At 40.3% G+C, this 19,799-nt stretch overlaps 1 protein-coding gene across 2 annotated transcripts in view; it reads right to left on the reverse strand.

The window, feature by feature from the left end:
* The window catches only part of cep85l (centrosomal protein 85, like), a 286,175-nt gene that overhangs the window by 51,882 nt on the left and 214,494 nt on the right, over positions 1 to 19,799 (reverse strand). The gene's annotated exons all lie outside the window — the stretch shown is intronic.

Genomic DNA, 19,799 nt, shown 5'->3' on the forward strand with positions numbered 1-19,799 from the left:
GCGAAATAAAATCAAGTTCACATTTGCCATGTTTATTTACCCAGCTTCTGCCATTCGCCATATGACATAATGTCACATTCTGTACAGGTTTTAGCAAGTTTACACCCTAATGCTATATGTTGAATATCTACCTGCAACTGACAATAATGGCTTACAAAGGAGAACAAAGCACAAACCTACAAATCAGCTATTCGTCCCCTTCAGCCTGCTCCACCATTCAATAAGAGCATGTCTAAACTATTTAGATTTCAAATTCCACATGTTCACCTACCCCCAATGATCTTCGATTCCTTTGCCTACTGCATCTGTTTTAAAAATATTCAATGGCCCCACCTTCACCACCTTCTGAAGCAGAGAATTACAAAATTGCACAATCTTTTCAGAAATAAAAGATTATTCTTGTCTCTGTTCTAAAAGGGCAACCACTAATTTGAAAACAGTGAGCCCCTAGTTCCGGACTCCCTTACAAGGCACAACATCAGATCATATTTATTCATTTTGATGTGTGCTTCAACTTCTTTATGTTGTTATGATGTTATGCACATTCATATACAGAATCTTCAGCTTTGTCTTTTTGTTATCTTTGTACCATCCAATATTGTCTGCTGGTATGTTTTTTTTCTCTTCGATCCTTTCTGCCATTCTGTGATCTTCATTTCCCATATTACTATTTTGCTCTCCTTTCTTGACTTTATTCCTTGATTTGGTACATCTACTAAGATTTGATATATCAACCCACTTGTTTTGTTTAAAGCACTCTCTAGTTCCCTAGCTTTGCAATTTGTTGGGACACCAGTCCCAGATATTTCAAGTGTAGACCATCCCAAAGATGCAAATCCAACATTTCCCAGTGCTGGTGCCAGTACCCTGTGAACTAGAACCCACTTCTCCCTCGCTGGTTTTTGAGTCATATTCAGCTCTCTAATCTGATTTTCTCTGTGACATTTTTGAGTTATATTCAGCTCTCTAATCTGATTTTCTCTGTGACAATTTGTATATGGGTCAGGTAGTAATCCAGACATTATTACTTTTGAGGTTCTACTTTCTAATTTAGTGCCTTGCTTATACTCAGTCAGCAAAACATCTTTCCTAGTTCTATCTATGTTGTTGGTAGCAATGTGGACCACAACTACTGGATCCTCTCTCCTCCACTGCAAGTTCTTTTCCAGCTCAGAGTATATATCCTGAAGCTTCATACTGGCCAGATAACACAGTCATCTAGACTCATGTCACTTACTGCAGAGACCAATGTCACTCACTATACTGCCCCCTATTACTATTACATTCCTTTTAGCACATCCAACTTCTTGTACCATTGTGCCATGGTCACTTAGCTCATTCAAAGAAACTGACAAGGTCTCAACCTGTTGGACAACTGCAAAAGCCAAGGCTCCTGCACTTCCGTTCCCTGGGTTCCCTTACTTGCCTCACTCACACCCACACCTTGACCACTGACATTAATGTTTGAACCCATGTATCAGCTTGTTAGGCAAAGAAAAATCATCTTTGTTTATGCAATCAAAAGCTATCTGTATTGGAGGAGGTTAGAAACTTCTTTTCTTCAATTGTTGACTCAACACAAATACAAAGCAAAAAATCTTAAGATGGGTTAATTGTTTAGAAGTACATAAGAGTTGCACTGAAATCACAACATGAAGATAGACTATTATTATAATCAGTCCATCTTGGAATTATCATTCATGCAAATGGAGTTAACCTAAAGTCATTTATCTATCCTCTTCCCATATCAATTCAACTTCAAACATCCATCCATCCAATCTAATCTCGAATGTTGACAAAATAATTTAATGCCCCACCTTGGAGGTAAGGGGAGAAACACATGACTGGATGGAAGAGTGGAATGTAGAAATTCTTACATCTTTCTAAACAAGTCCGAGGGAGGTAAATGTGTGGCAGCCTTTCATGCCTAGAGTTTAATTGAGGACCTTAAGTGTCTGATCGAGTGACCTGGCACTGCAAGGTGGAGCAGGGAGGGGTATAACCTGTGGAATTCCACCACCCACTCTTGCTGTTGACCTCCTTCCATACGCAGACAATGAGATCCCCTTCACTAAGAACTTCATCCAATCACACTTATCTTCACACTCACACTTAATAAGTGTGAGGTCATCCATTTTGGTAGGAATAACAGCAAAATGGACTATGTTTTAAATGGTAAAAAATTGCAGCACGCTGCTGTGCAGAGGGACTTGGGTATCCTTGTGCATGAATCGCTAAAAGTAGGATTGCAGGTGCAGCAGGTGATTAAAAAGGCAAATGGAATTTTGTCTGTCATTGCTCAAGGGATGGAGTTTAAAAACAGGGAGGCTATGCTGCAGCTGTATAGGGTCCTGGTGAGGCCACACCTGGAGCACTGTGTACAGTTTTGATCTCCTTACTTGAGAAGAGATATACTAGCACTGGAGGGGGTGCAGACGAGATTCACTCGGTTGATTCCAGAGTTGAGAGGGTTGGATTATGAGGAGAGACTGAGTAGACTGGGATTATACTCATTGGAATTCAGAAGAATGAAGGGAGATCTAATAGAAACATATAAGATTATGAAGGGAATAGATAATGTGGAGACAGGGAGGTTGTTTGCGCTAGCAGGTGAAACTAGGACTAGAGGGCATCGCCTCAAAATAAAGGGAAGCAGATGTAGGACTGAGGTCAGGAGGAACTTCTTCACCCAAAGGGTTGTGAAGCTGTGGAATTCCCTGCCCAGTGGACCGGTTGAAGCTATCTCGCTGAATATTTTTAAGGCAAGGCTAGATAAATTTTTGAACAGTAAAGGAATTAAGGATTATGGTGAGTGGGCGGGTAAGTGGAGCTGAGTCTCAAAAAGATCAGCCATGATCTTATTAAATGGTGGGGCAGGCTCGAGGGGCCAAATGGCCTACTCCTGCTCCTAGTTCTTACGTTCTTATGTTCTCCAGATGACTCATTTTGAATTCAGTGGGTAAGCCCCACTGCAATAATTGCAGCTGCACCCAAGCCCTCCCCACGTGCAGCACCACTGACTGAAAACTTCGCCAAATACATTTAACTCCTAAAAACAACTCAGCTTTTCCAGAAATTCACAAAGAGCCCCCAGAAACTATGTGCAACTCATGTGAAAATTGTTGATTCTGCCTTTAAGTAGCACTACAGGAGACCTTGATATTGCATGCTCACCTGTGTAAATTTCAGAGATACCATTCTTAACGACAGAAGTGGGCAAATTACAGTCAGTGTTGAACACCGTTTACAATCTGTACAGTTTGTGTACCTTCACCTGAGAATATCTGTGCTTCAGTGACACAAAGATAGGATTCGACACAGGCTACACCAGAACTGAACAGAAACTACATGGATGCTGTTGTCATACTAAGTACAATGGGATCAATTTTTAAAGGATTCTGAGTCCCTTATTTGAAAGTGGTTGGTACAGAAGAGGATTTTAGTTGAAGTTTAGGAAGAACTCAAAGAGGAGTCTTGAGACCACATGAAGGTGTGATAAGCAATCAGGGATCGACACATGGTTTGTATATGGTGGTTTCCAAAGCTAATGATAGGGCTTTCAGTGATATTGCGATAATTTTCATCATAATTAACTATGAATAGTAATTAGTTTAAGAAACAACAATGTTTCTGGATTTTCTTTTAGCATAATACCAAAAAAGCTGCTTAGATTCTGGTTTCTGGACTGAAACTGACAAGATATTTGTAAAATATTTCTTCGCTACTACAAATTAATTACAGTGAATGGTCCCAATATTCAAAAAGTATCCCAACTGTAGGTGGTGCTGTTAATACAATTTTGCACTTCTCACACTAGAATTCTCAATCAACTGAACCCAAGCCCTTGATGTCAACTGTAACTGTAATATCTCTTATTTGTCACAAGGTAGTGCTGTTACAGTGCATTTCCTGCAGTACAGCAAACATCTGGCTGAATCTACAAGGACATCTTGCATTTGCACAATGCCTTTATAATGACATCAAACATCTTCATATGAGGAGTATCAAACAAATTTGACACAAAACCATGACAGTTGATTGCAGGACAGATGGTCTAAAGTTTGGTCAAAGAGTTGGCTTTTGAATGAGGAAACAGCAGTGTTGTTTAGCGATAGAATTTCAAACATTAAGCCCAGGCTGCTGAAAATACAGTTACCAATGCAAGTGGCAGCCAAAATTGGAGTTGAGTAAGAGACAGAATTGGAGAAACGCAGATGTCTCAGTGGGCTGTGGAGCTGGAGTAGGTTACAGAGATTAAAATGGGGGTGGGGAGGGGGAATGATATCACAGGTGGGATTTGAAAACAAGTATACAAATTTTAAAATCTGGGTGTTGCTGGGTCAGGAGCTAATCTAGCTCAGTGAGAATTTGATAATTGAGGTTTATGAAGAATAGAATATGGGATGCTGGCCTGCAAGAAAAGGTGGTCCATTGTAGTCACGTCAGGGAGCCAGAGAGATTTGTGCCTTTGTCTTGTTCTTGTTGAGTCCTAAGAGTTTAGTCCTGGAATGTTTGTAACTGCCTATTTGCCTGCCTTCCTACAATTCAACCATTGCTGACCCATCATCTCACCATCCTGTATTGGATGATTTACAGTTTTGCAGCCCTGTCAATCCCTCTTCAGTCCCATCCCCTAAACCCTCAACTCCACAATACTCCCATGTTATACTTATAAGAAGCAGAAGTCAAAACTGCATTTCCTATTCCCATCCCCCCTCATCAATCACCCTCTTGACAGCTCTACTTCATTAACTTTCTGAAGTGAATCTCTGATTTATAATTAATTTTATCAAGTGAAGACCAGTTCTTTCATTAGTTAATTTTGCGGACGAGTAGGGACCCAGACAATGTATGACTTCAAATTATCTTTTAGGTCTTCATTATTATGATGTATAGTGGGAACTAAACACCAGAGGGCCCCTTCAAAACAAACACAGCATATCAATTAACTTTGGTATCTCTTGTTCTATTGATTATCTTATTGAAAAGAATATCCCTGAAAGTCTGAAAACACAACAAACATTATCCAACAACATTAACTGCCATTTTTATCAGTCAAAACACTTGGCTTTTCCAGAAACTCACAAAACAACCCCAAAAAACTATTACAGTTAACCTGAAAATTGGCGATTCTACCTTTAAAAAGCATCACAGCAGACCTTGATATTGCATGTTCACCTGTGTAAATTTCAGAGATACCATTCTAAACTAGAGCAGTGAGCAGATTCAAGTCAGTGTTGACCACTGTTTTTGATGTTACAATCTGTACAGTTTGTTTACCGTCACCTGAGAATGTTTGCACTGCAATGTCACAAAGATGGGATTTGACACAGCTACACCAGAAATGCACAGAAGCTACATGGATGCTGTTTTCATTCTAAGTACAACGGGATCAATTTCTTTCAGGATTCCCAGTCCTGTGTAGTTGGCGCAGAAGCTGAACTTTTCTGGCTCTGTAAAGATTGAATTAGAGAGCGATAACTGTAGAAATAATGGGGAGCTATGTCAGGAGAGCTTGCTGCAATATTCCTCACGTTGCAGAGTATTCCTAGGGTTAGTTTATTGCTCCATGGAGATAGGCAGCCAATTAGGGCAAATAAAGCACTACATTTTTCGATAAGTGTCAACATGGTGACGATGCTTTCAGACTGCCTTCCACAGAATGCAGAGACCACTGAACCACTGGAGGAAGCGCCCAAGCAACAGGCCATATGGTGTCTGGAACTGGAGAGTCCATGCTCCAATGGTGAGGTTGCTAGGGTCAAAAGTTACAACCTCATTCAATACTAACCGGCCCGCAGAGGCTTCTCCCCACTACTATGATAGTCGCACTGGCTTCACGCCTGTTCATTTGCGGACCTCTCTACAGGCCAATGAGGGCATTTCCATATTGAAGTGTTCTTGCACCTGCCTGGGCAAGTGCCGTATAAATGGATTGGATGTGTCCATAAGGGATCATACAGGCTGGCGCACGTTGAATATCAATATCCGTGGAAGCTGGGTATGTGTGGCCAGTGCCCAAGGATAATGCTCACAATGATGTTGAGTATTGTCTTCACTCAAAGGGTTGTTCAAGAGAGTTCTCTATCACGCAGAGTTGTGGAGGATCCCACATTGATTACACTGAAGACTGAGATAGACTGACAGATTTTTGGTCCCTTGTAAACAGGATTGGAAAAGTGTGTGAAAGTGCCATTGAAGTTAAAAATCAGCCATGCTCCTCCAGAATGGCAGAGCAAGCCCAACGGGTCGTATAGTCTAACCCTGTTCCTATTTAATGTAACTGTCACGATCTTTAATTTAACCCCCATCACTAGGACATTTTAGTAAAAGAAGGACCAGAAGTTGAGGACTTCTGATGTGATTGGAACATGGAAGAATGGCCTAGAAATTCTGGTGGAATGCCAACCAGACAGAAGGAAGATAAAAACAACTTTTAAAATCAACAGGATGGGTCTGGGTGGGATGCTCTGATGGTCAGTGTGGACTTATTGGGCTGAAGGGCCTGCTTCCACACTGTAGGAATTCTATGATGATCTATGATCAAACCCAACCAACTACTCACGGAAATTGGCACATCAATATTAAGCTGAGACTAAGCCGTAAATTATTTGGTTGAATGTTTCTCATATCCGCAATACAGTCCTCATTTGTCAAACCCTCAGTTCTGTCAGCCCATGTACTTAGCCAATCTGTTTAATCATGAGGTGGGGGCAGGTAAGGTGATTAGAGATAAAAATTACAAACGGAACTAAAACTTCACTGGTGCACTGACGGTAAGTGTTGATAAACTCCAGCCAAGAACTTATTGCCGTATCTGAAACAGGAAGCACAGATTGCAGAAACAGAACTAAAGAAAGAAAAAGAAAAATTACTTTGCCATTTTCCCTCCAAATAATTATTTTGAGTTCATATGAGGATAAACATAGCCTCCTAAAAAGACATACCATTCAAAACATTATTGATTTACTGACAAATATGATGCTAAAAGTTTCCAACGTGTTGTACGTTACAGGCATTTGATGATCGAAGCCAAGTGATCTTCATTACACTAGTGAAGCCTGTGTTTCTCACACTATGGAGTTACATCATGCAGGCTATTTTGGAACTTTTTTTATTTTGATTTAAAACTTTCGCTTAAGACAAAGTAACCCCGAAAGTGCAAGAGGTCAAATAGTTTCAGCCATGAATGGAAACATCTGCTGCTGTCATCTGCTCAGTTATATTCTGCATTGACCTCTATGTTGCATGGTCCTATGTGTTGAATCCATTTTCCAATCGGCCCTGTGCTTGACTTTTAGAAACTGGCTCTTCTCCAAAATGCAGTAAAGGATACCAGCCACTGGGGAATTGAAAAAAACACAGATGTTTTGGCTGTTGTACAAAATGAAACTGTTATACATGTACACAGTCAGTCCAGGCTGGATGTAGTCCTTGTAGAACAAATTATAAAGCACAAAATAGGTGTCCACGCATGTCCATGAAAATTTGTTGGCATAAGTGGAGAAAATGCTACTAGAAATTCAAAGCGCAATTTTTACTCCTACCCAACTAGCAGCCCTAGTAGTAGGCATTCAATATCACCCACAATCCTTAAAAGTGACATTCTTGATGCCTTTACTGAGTTCTATGAGTTCTGAAGAAGCATCATACTGGACTTGAAATGTTTACTCAGTCTCTCTCAGTAAATGCTGCCAGACCTGTTGACTTTCTCAAGCACTTTGTGTTTGTTTTGGATTTACTGCATACACTGCAGTTACCATCAGCACCTTCAACTAGTAGCTAGACTGGATCTCAAGATTGCCTAGATAACTGGTATTAAACCATTTAACAAACCCCCACCCCCATGTCAGTAATGAGCAAAGGTCAGGCAATAACATTAATAAAATTGTAATAAAGGTACTGCCATCATTTGAGACTGTTGTGAATTACCCAAACAATCTTTTTAAATTTCCAGACATGACACTCAGAGTTCCTCAAACAGATATGAGATACATCACACAAATATAACTTGAAGTTACTTAAAAGCTTTCTCGCGCTTCAGTGGCCAAAGAAATGTGAAAGATCTGGAGTTTGAATGACAGCTCCACATTGAGCGCCTTCCTGCAAACAAGTAAATTAGGATATGAGAGTAAACATGTGCATACACAAGGACGCTCCCCAGATATCGTCTGTTGGCAATCTGAACTCTATGATAAATGCACCACCAGGATTGAACAGATCACATTCTTTGGGTAACTAATAAAAACAAGATGCTGTGGAGGTTGGAAATCCAAAACAAACACAAAGTGCTTGAGAAAGTCAACAGGTCTGGCAGCATTTACGGAGAGAGACTGAGTAAACATTTCAAGTCCAGTATGATGCTTCCTCAGAACTCATAGAATCCCTACAGCGTGGAAACAGGCCCTTTGGGCCAACAAGTCCACATCGACCCTCGGAGCATCCCACCCAGACCCATCCCTGAACACTACAGGCAATTTATCATGGCCAATCCACCTAACCTGCACATCTTTGGACTGTGGGAGGAAACCGGAGCAAACTCACTCAGACGTGGGGAGAATGTGAAAACTCCACACAGACAGTCGCTGAAGGGTAGAATTGAACCCGGGTCCCTGGTGCTGTGAGGCAGCAGTGCTAACCACTGAGCCACCGTGACTACCGAGGATATAGCCTGAATCTTCCACACTTGGAAAATCTTCAAGTGTCAGGACTATTTTTGAATCCTTAATCTATTTGCATAAGGAGAGGGACTTCAGGCGTAAGCGAACAAATCAGGGATCTGCCTCTGGATATGCCAACTAATTAGGGTCCGCAGTAGGGATTGGAGGTGGGAGATTGATATATTGTTGGTTATTGTTAGGGTAAGCCAGCAGGCTTCCCAGTCTCACCAGTGCTCAAGCTGCTGAGGCTCATGCAGCAGAAGCAGGAGGAATGCAATTAGTATGCCATCATTATCAGTGGAGTGGCTGGCACTGCATCAGGCCCAGCATTATTGGAGACGTCAACCTCTAGGTGATCCTCACACTATAGGATATGTGGTAGGAATGTATCAGCCCTGTGATTTTTTGCCTCTGTGTTGCTGTGTAATGATACAGTAAAAAAGCTCAGATGCCATTGGGACAATTGTCTTGTGCTGAGAAAAGTAACTGAAATTTGATCCCTTAATTGTCTTAATTCACTTACCAGCAGGGTCGCATTGTTCAGCTGCATGGTATGTAACCCTCCCTAACAAAAGAGGTCAGAACCCTGTTTGTTCCTTAAATTTGCTTGATATCCTCCAAACCTCCAAATGTGCCTTCCAAGGGCCTGGTGAAATCCCCCCATGCCATGAGTAATACTGGTATAAAAATGGTCCAACTAAAAGAGACCCCTGCCTTTTTCTGATGAAGGGTCTAGGCCCGAAACGTCAGCCTCTCTGCTCCTGTGATGCTGCTTGGCCTGCTGTGTTCATCCAGCCCTGCACCTTGTTGCCCTGCATTTAAGTTTAGATGCCAAAGGGCTTGCTTTCGGCAATAAAAGATGACCTAGAAAATGCAGTCAAACTCATACCAGTGACAGAAACTAAACTGGTAAGGGTGGAAGCCAATATAAAGTAGGTCCCCATTTTGTTTAGCATCTTATCTTCCATTCAACAATGGAGACAGTTGTCACTTTTCAAAAATTAAACTTTAAAGAATGTGTTAATAAATGGCATTAATTTGCAAACAAATCCAATATAGAAGAAAAATAAACTTCTATAATTTTGGGAATTGAAGGAGCATACCAATAAATTGGGGATTTGCAGTTAAATATCATAACATTTGTCTGTATAAATGTTGAGCTTAAGCCAAAATAGCATGCAAACACATCACCAAAACAAAACTGTAACAAACACTACTGGTTGCCTGGCAGTACCAAGTCTATAAACTGTTGCACTCAAGAGTCTTTATTATTGCCTGGTGAAAGTTTTATTTTACTGTTTCTGCAATGCATCACAGTGAAGCTGGAATCTTTTATGAATACAGCAATAGCTACTTAAGAAATAGCTGAAAATAGCAATACAACACAGAGTTGAGGAACGAATATAGAATCAGTATGCTCCCCTGATTTCAAGTCAAGAAGCAGGATTGCACTGGTGCCGTTATGTCGCTAATGTTACATGGACTGCACTGTGAAGATGGAAACTGAAGCACCAACCATAACATTGTCTTATTTTGCCTTTGCCTTGGCTCATCGGTTGATGAAGGCCTCATCCATACCTTTGTTTCATCTAGACTTTGTTAAGCATAATGTTCTACCCTCTGTAAAATGTTCTATCCTCCAAAATTCTGCCAGCCACATCCTTTTTCACACCAAGTCTCATTCACATATCCTTCTGTTCTTGTGACCTATTTTGATGCCTGTTTAAACTACACCTTGAAGATAAAATTTCCATCCTTAATTTTAAAATCCTTCCTTGGCCTCGCCTATCCCTATCTGTGAATCGTCTCCAACGCTACCAGTCTCTGAGATCTCTGCATTCCCTCAAATACTGTCTCTGAAGCATGCACAATTTTTATTGTGCTACCATTTGCTGTGATTGTAATAAGGTCAGCCAGGTGGACCTCATAGAATTGGAGTTCCCTGATTGGAGCTGTGAACCTGGTCCAATCAGGGAGCCCTGGCTGACAGATAGGAACAGGAGTGTCAGACATGCTGTTCACTCTGAGAGCTGGCTCTGTGGGAGCCGCACCACTGCCAAGTACTCTGCACATGTAAATAAAGGGTGACTTGGTGACAGGATACTGGTGTCTGTAGAGTTCCAATTACAGGCCGATTAGCCTAACCTCAGTTGTGGGTAAAATTTTAGAGTCCATTGTGAAGGATGAGATTTCTGAATAATTGGAAGTGCATGGTAACATAGGGCAAAGTCAGCATGACTTCATCAAGTGCAGGTCATACAAATGATTTCTAACAACTATGTTAGAATTCTTTGAGGAAGTAATGACCAGGTTAGACCAAGGAGAGCCAATGGATGTTATTTACCTGGACTTCAAGAAGGCCTTTGACAAGATGCTGCACAGGAGGCTGCTGAGTAAGATAAGGGTCCATGGTGTTAGAGGCAAGGTATTAGCACGGATAGAAGATTGGCTGTCTGGCAGAAAGCAGAGTGTGGGGTTAAAAGGGTCTTTTTCAGGATGGCAGCTGGTGACAAGTGGTGTTTCACAAGGGTCAGTGTTGGGGCACAATTTTTTGCTTTATACATTAATGATCTAGATGAAGGAACTGAGGGCATTCTGGCTAAGTTTGCAGATGATAAAAAGATAGGTAGAGGGACAGGTAGTATTGAGGATGTGGGAAGGCTGCAGAAGGATCTGGACAGGTTAGGAAAGTGGGCAAAGAAGTGGCAGATGGAGTACAATGTGGGAAAGTATGAGGTCATGCACTTCGGTAAGAAGAATAATAGCATGGACTATTTTCTAAATGGGGAGAAAATTCAGAAGTCTGAAGTGCAAAGAGACTTGGGAGCTCTAGTCCAGGATTTTCTCAAGGTAAACTTGCAGGTTGAGTCAATAGTTAGGAAGGCAAATGCAACTTTGGCATTTCTTTTGAGAGGACTTGAATATAAAAGCTGAGATGTTCTTCTGAGGGTCTATAAGGGCCCCATATCTCAGGAAAGATGTACTGGCCCTGGAGCTGATTCAGAGGAGGTTCATGAGAATGGTCCCAGGAATGAAAAGTTTTAGGACTCTGCAAATATACTCGATGAAGTTTAGAAGGATGAGGGGGAGATCTAATTGAAACTTACAGAATACTGAATGGCCTGGACAGAGTGGATGTTTGGAAGATGCTTCCATTGGTAGGAGAGACTAGGACCCGAGGGCACAGCCTTAGAGTAAAGGGAAGACCTTTTAGATCAGAGATAAGGAGAAACTTCTTCAGCCAGAGAGTGGTGAATCTATGGAATTCACTGCCACAGAAGGCTGTGGAGGCCAGGTCATTGGGTATATTTAAGACTGAGATAGATATGTTCTTGATTGTCAAGGGGATCAAGGGTTACGGGGAGAAAGCGGGAGAATGGGGTTGAGAAACTTATCAGCCATGATTGAATGGTGGAGTAGACTCGATGGGCTGAATGGCCTAACTTCTGCTGCTATGGTCTTATGGAGTAATTTCAATTGATAGTTGTTTGCTTCAGTTGCCAAGATTCTTTGTTCTGGAACTTGTTCCCTAAACATATCCACATTTTTACTTTTCTTTCCTCCTTCAAGATACTCCTTAAAACCTTGGCCTAATTTTTGGTCATCTATCTTAAGAACTCCTTAAGTTACGTGTTAAATTTTGTTTGATAAAGCTCTATGAAGTGCTGTGGATCGTTTTGCTATGCTGGATAAATCAAACACCTTCTTAGTTGTTGTTGCTATATGAACTGTTCAGGGAAGGCCTGTAGAGGGGATAGTTTAGCTATTCATAAATCTTCAAGGGAGGTCTTCTCACTCAGCATGCTCATCATAATGGATATTAGATTGAAATAGCACAGAGTGACAATGATGTCAAGGTCAGTTTAGAACCTTTTCCAAGTGCAGTAAACTAGGACTATTATTCAAGGAAACAGCATTTCGTCAACGTCCCCCACTCCTAGATGAAAGCTGGATTTCAGGTCACTGTTGATTGGAGGTTTTACTGCAACATTGTCACTCTCAATCTCCAACTTGTACATTCTTCCTGTTGGGAGTGGCAAATCAGTTAATTTTGTATTAATATTCCAATTCTTAGCCACAACGTAATATTCATTTCTTTACTTGTGGCTCAGGGAAACAGCATTGTCGGGAATTTAGGTTTGGTAAGCCTTATCCACAAACACCTAAACAGATAATGAGTGATGTAAATTGTATTAAAATTTCCACATGACATTTGAATAACAAATCGATGATACGGCTCTGCTATCAATAAGAGCGATTAAGAGAAGACATCAGACAAGAAGCAGCATGTAAAGAGAGGGAGGTCTTAGACACTACACTGGAAGGCTGTATTTTAGTTACATTTGTACATTACAGGTAACTAAAGAGGGTTACAGTAGATCAGGAGTGGAACAGGCTTCATCAAAGATAAAGAGGCAAGAGTGTATGTTCAGTCATGCACAGCCCAGAGATACAAAGAACCATTTAACCATGCTGGTAGCAGTGTTAGCCCTAAAAATAGACTAAAGCATCCAGCCAGCTAGGAAATCAGAGAAGACAGGAGCAGGAGTAGGTCACGCTGCCCATTGAGGCTGCTCTACTATTCAAAAAATGCCCAGGAAAGACAGCTGAGTGCTGTAGATTAGAAGAATACTGAAAGGTGGTAGCACCTTAATCATTACAGATTAAGAATAGGCAGCGAATAGAACTGCATAGACAAAAGGTTTCTATTTTAGATAGTCATGTATTGGCGCAGTCTTGGCAGGCTGAAGGGCCTGTTCCTGTGCTGTACTGTTCTTTGTTCTTAATGGTGTTCAATGTTAGCAACTGTTCCCAAAATAAATGAAAAACTAAGATTATGTCTGAATAAAAACCGAAAGAACTGTGGATACTGTAAATCAGGAACAAAAACAAAGTTGCTGGAAAAGCTCAGCAGGTCTGGCAGCATCTGTGAAGGGAAAAAACAGAGTTTAACGTTTCCGGTTTGGTGACCCTTCCTCAGAACAGATGAGAAACAGATGAGATTATGTCTGAATCTCAGTGAAACAAACGTTTAGAAAAGAAATCCATCTCTACTTTGTCATTCAATGACAGGGAGAATTGGAAACAAGCAAACTTTCCAAAAACGTGGATACAAATAGTGGGTTCTAGCAGAGACCTCCAGACCATGAGTCAAGATTGCTGATAACCTTCAGTACACCATTGAGTGATATTAACTTCAACTGTCCACTATTTGGAATCTCCATGCACCAGACATTTTCCAAAGATCAATATTAAGAATTCTGAAAAGAACCAAGGAACCATTTACCAGTGGACAACCTTACTTTAAGTGTGGAGACATAAAATTAGCTTGATTTTGCAATTTCTTGATTAGAAATTACATCTTTTGATTGATCTGCATATATGCTCAGTAAGATCAATGATTCTACTAGATAAATGTACAGATTAATTGGTCTCATTCTTTACCAGCATATGTATTTTTTCTTGGTATATTTTAATTTTGCCACATATTCATTATTTCAGACAGAGCTCATAAAATACAGGAGTCATCATGTTAAGTAACATGATGTCCTGGATAACACAACATTACTTAATAAACTGTTCCAGCAATGAATTGTACTCTCAGTAGGTAAACTGGGTTGATAGTTTTTGTCAATATTGTTATTGTTATTTTAGTCATTTTTGCATTATTGTTGAAAGATGCAAGTAATATGCAAATTTATTGAGAAAAATGGAAACAAGACGAGTAAACACCAGTAAACATAATTATTGATCAGCTGGTGAGTTAATATTCATGCCTAGATATTAATCTAAGAACTCATGGGTAAGATTTATTGCAATCTTTTAAGTAGGGAAAAATAGCCATGTATTGGCGCAGTCTTGGCGGGCCGAAGGGCCTGTTCCTGTGCTGTACTGTTCTTTGTTCTTAATGGTGTTCAATGTTAGCAACTGTTCCCAAAATAAATGAAAAACTAAGATTAAGTCTGAATAAAAACCGAAAGAACTGTGGATGCTGTAAATCAGGAACAAAAACAAAGTTGCTGAAAAAGCTCTTTTCTCCTCTATTGTTTAACTGGTTTAATTAGCTAAATTCAGGCAATTTGTTTTAAATGCAAATTTTTTTTTGAGAAAAAGGTCAGTATGTGGAGATAAACATTATACTCTTTACAGTCTTTAAAACTCATTGGAGCCAAAGTAGCATTGAATTCTATATTTTAAAATTGGCAAGCACACAGCGTGTGACTCCTCTGCTACAATTGTTGCATTTGTGGCTTTGGAGGCACATGAAGCATGATATATTTTTAAAAGTTACAGATAAGGCCATTGAGAATAATTAGGCAGCGAGTCAGTGGTTCCATTATTCTGCATCCTGGTTGACCAAATTCCCCAAACCTCATAGGCAGACAATAGCAAGTCATGGAAGCACCAGTTCTAACTATGTCCTGTGGGATACTCCATGTTACTTGGCAGTCGATTCTATTTTTCCATGGAGCCCGGTGGTGAGTGAATAATGGATTCCAGTTGTCCACTGATAAATACTTGTTTGCTTTCTGACAGCAGATCAGTAGATATGTTTTCTTTGATATCTGGTGATACACAGAAGCTCCACTACTTTCATTTCCATACTTTAAATTTGTCAATTTTCTATTTAGTTTCTTTGTGAAATGAACTGTACATTTCTCTCAGCTGATCTGTGATAAGAACAAGACATTTCGTAATTCAACACTTCATTATTTAGTGTTCCATATTTAATAAACCAAAAAAGAAGGCAGATTTCTAAAAAAAAATTTTCTGCCTGTCCATTGTTTTTAACGAGACTACAAAATGAATATATTGACTTCAAAGCAACAGCACATTAAAGGGGGATGTTGTATTTCTAGCATCATACATATGCTCTAAGGAGCCATAGCATAACACCCACCGGTGTTGTTTCACAACATTCTTCACACAAATTCTGTTCGTGGGCGCAGTGTACTTGAATTGGTAAAAGCAGCACAATGAGCAAACACAAGCCCATGACAGACATCCCTTGGTTTACTTCAGCATCTGCAATGCTTTTTTACAACTGAAAGGGGGAATATGCTGATACGAGAAGAGAATATCAGGGACTTTTTTTCTACAAGAGTTTAAAATGAAGACAATTTTTGCTATGAGGTTATCTGCATGTCATACAATATGTTTGCCTGAAATAAGTGATGTAGTTACAATATGAACATGGATTTGAAATGCAGCTTTGGAACTAATTGTATAGAGCCAAGATGGTCTTAAAACATATTTAAAAAAAGGATGATTTTGCTTTGTCATATGTTTTATTTATTGTGAGAGGCAAAGGTGTAGCGGTGATGCCACTGAACTGGTAATCCAGATGCCGAGGGTTAATAATCTGGGGCAGATGGTGGAATTCAAGCTCAATGAAATCTGGAATGTAAAGTTAATGTCAGCAATGCTGATCAGGATAATTATCATAGATTGTTGTAAAGATCCATGTGGTTCAGCTTAGGAAAGGAAATCTGTCCTCTTTATCCAGTCTGGCCAACATGTGACTCCAGATCCATAGCAATGTGGGAGACTGCTAACTGCCCTGTGAAATCGCCTAGGAAGCCATTCAATTCTAGGGCAATTAGGGATGGAAGACAAGTGCTGGCTTGCCAGTGATGCCCACATGCCATGAAAAAAAATACATCAAGGTACTTTAATCTAAAGAGACAAAATAAATTACTGCTGGTTGACCAATACATTCTCATTATTATGACTTCTGAATGTAAAACAGATTAACTGCTTACATCATTTAGTGAGTCACACCAGTACTTAATAGGAATTAATATCAGTTACTATTATAGACAATATGTGAGCATTATAATCAGCTAACTATTAACTGCAAATAGTTAAAAAAAAACATAATTTGCTGACAACTACAATTAGCAAATGAGGACCATAATCAGGATAACTAATAATTGCAATTAGTAAAAGAGGATAATTAGGCTTTCAGCATGAGCAATGATGTCCAACCTACAATATTAGACATTGCTGAATACAGTACGTTTGCCTGAACTAAGTGATGAAGCTACAACATTACCAAGGATTTAAAATGCAGTTCTATTCTTATCTTCCAACACAGGCCCACAGACTTGTATGCCTCCACATCATATTTGCACAGCTAAATACTTCTTAAATGCTGTCAGGGTTTCTGCCTCTACCACCCTTACAGACAGTGAGTTGCCTAACTAATATTTTAAACAGTTCCATCATAATATCCCTGCTCTTAAACTCTATGCCTCAGCTAATAAAAGCAAGTATTCCATATGCCTTCTTAACCACAATTCACAAATATGCTCACTGGTGAATACTAGTTAGTTGTCACTGATGATATAATGGATTCCCAGTTCTGTAGAAATAGTAATGTCAAAAATAACAAAAGCAGTCACCCCAAAACTTGACGAGATTTGTGTCTTGTTTGGAATCCTTCAAACAATGAGAAGTGACAGTGGAACCCTGTTCAACAGTACGAGTTGAGTAAATTTGTTAGCTACCTGGTATTTTCATTCATTGAAAAATCAAACTCAGCTAAGAGCTGACAGAGAAGTCAAACGATTTATATGTATCTTGATAAACGTGATACATACAGATGCAGTTGAGAAGACCTCGTGGAAGCGAGAATTGTTTTGCTTTCTTCACAACTACAGAATGTCTTCTCACTTTACTACTGGAAAGCTTCCAAGTAAAGTCATCCTTTACACAAACAAATCTTCTTAAGCTACCCCTCAAAGCTAATGATCAACATGTACAAAAATGAGATCGAGAACAGAAGGATCGAATGAAGTAAATGCAGAGCAAAACATTAAACTTACAGTCACACCAGTAAAGCCAGAAGGTAAAGTATTTGTGAAATATAATAGTCAAGTTAGAAAGCAAACAACTCTGATGATATTGTGACATTTTCACAACCAACACAAATTAATCAAAGATCAGTGCTAAATGCAGTTTGTAAATCATTAAAATAACGCTTCATTCTTCAAAGCATTGGATGCACCATTCTAAAGCACGGAACCTGATTCCAAAACTGATATCTCCAATTAAAAAATTAAATAAGACAGCACTTGAGGTCAGATAATATCCTATTCCTGGGAGAAAAAAATCCACCATGTTTAAATGATTGTTGGCAAGACTTTACAATGCCCTATTGCAGGTTTGCAGGCAAAGATGGGCCTATAGTATTCCCCAGATGGTGTTCCCACCATCATCCTGACCACGTGTCAGGGCTAACCTGCCTGCCCTTGCCTCAAATGAGGCCCTTAAGTGGGCAATAATGACCGTTGAAGCACCATTTTTTGTCCTGCTTCAATTTTCGGAGGCAAAGGGGTACTTTGGAGACCCACCCGGCTCAGGCCTCAGAACGGAAAAGATGGTTTGTCTCCCTCAATGGTATCCTTGCCACTCAAAATTCTGTAGTGCTCTGCCAACTCCTGCTCTCTCCATCAAGACATCCACTCCCCTCTCTCCTCATTTGCCCAGTCCTCATTTCCCATCCAGCCACAGGACCAGCTGCATTTATCTGCTCATGCAGTCTGAGACTTTGAATGTGGGGCTGCTCGTAGTCCCAGACCTGACGCCTTCTGCCACTGTTTCCAGTGGGACTGCAGATCTACTAGACAGCAGAAAGCCATCCGGCATCCACTGCATTCCCAGTATCCTAAATGAAGAATGCAAAATGCGATGCTGAAGGGCAATCAGTGTCTTCAAAATGGAAACTTTAAAGAGTAACAGGCATCAGCAGAAAAGGCCAAGAAGGAACATTGGTTTGATGTGCTGAAAAGAATCTGTTTTGGATTACTGATAAAAATAGAAAGCAGGATGAGAGAGAACTTTGCTGTGTCTGAACAAAGTGTCACAAGTCTAACAAGATCTGATCCATTGACAGAACAAATCAAGTTGTACCACATATTAGAATCAGATTTGCTAAACATCGTTAATCCCAAAAAATGGAAGTTGTTCTAATTGCTGTTGATAACAGATGATTATTAACAGCTTAATAACTGCTGTAATTAAGGGAAAATAAATAAACAACTGAGTTTACAGGAAAGATGAAGTTGATAATATATGCACACTGTCCTGCAATGGAGTAAAGTGTCACTCTTCAAATCGACAAAGAATTGGTGAGAGAAAAACGAGATGAAGTCAGCATTAACCACTGTTTTTTTCCAGCATCACAATGGGTGTAAGTTCCTAAATATCCCTCTGGTTTCTGTGCACAGATTAAACAGAGCTTTACCTACCGAGAACACACAGTTTGAAGTCCTGAACAAAGAAATAAATTAAAAGCGTATCCTCCTCATAACAACTTTTGACAGTGTCTTCCCATTTTTGCACAAAGTCCAAAAGAGGGACTGACTGGACCTTTGCCTGACAAGATGTGAAAGACCACTGAATTTTCTGGCAATTAGGCATCTCTGGGTTGCCAGCGGGCATTCAACTCATATCAGGACTTGGATCAGGAAGGTCCCAGCCACCATGAGCTGCTGGCCAGAGGCATGTCTGAGGAACAACCATGGCGCAGGTCAGAGTTCTTTCCAGGGGAAGGGTCTTGTAGAAGCTGCAGACAGACATAGGCTAGGGGGATCAGAATAAAGGACAAATGTTGGCTCTCAGCAGCCACCTCCCCCATCCCATGTCCCTCAGCCCTGCAAATTGCGGATCTTCTCCAGTTCCCTGACTGGCCATAAAAACTGACCAGGGAGATCAGCGTTTTCTTATTGCACCTCGGCTGAAATAATTGGAGTCCAGGCCCAAACAGGACCTGAAATTGTCCACTTATGGGCCTGAATTGGCAGTGGGTGGGAATGTGGAGCTTGGGCCTTCTTGTTAAGACCTTACCTCAGGCAGCATGAAGGTGGTGGAGTTCTGGACCAACACAATCCTACCTAACTCAGTTCCCTTCCCAACTTTGGATCCAGAAGATTTCACTGACACATTGTGATACCTGTGCCAGAGCAGTAACAATATGTGCAAAATTGGTGGGCAGTTTTGTGCTACTTTTAGGGTCTTTACCATATCATAGACAGTAGACTTAATAATAAAAGTGGGACAACTGCACACAAGCTCAGCAGTGTTGTAGCAGCTGGTTCAGAGCATTTCCCAGTTTTATTAGGAACTGAACCTGCT

This window comes from Rhincodon typus, chromosome 5 (genome assembly GCF_021869965.1).
Source record: "Rhincodon typus isolate 14 chromosome 5, sRhiTyp1.1, whole genome shotgun sequence".
NCBI lineage: Eukaryota > Metazoa > Chordata > Chondrichthyes > Orectolobiformes > Rhincodontidae > Rhincodon > Rhincodon typus.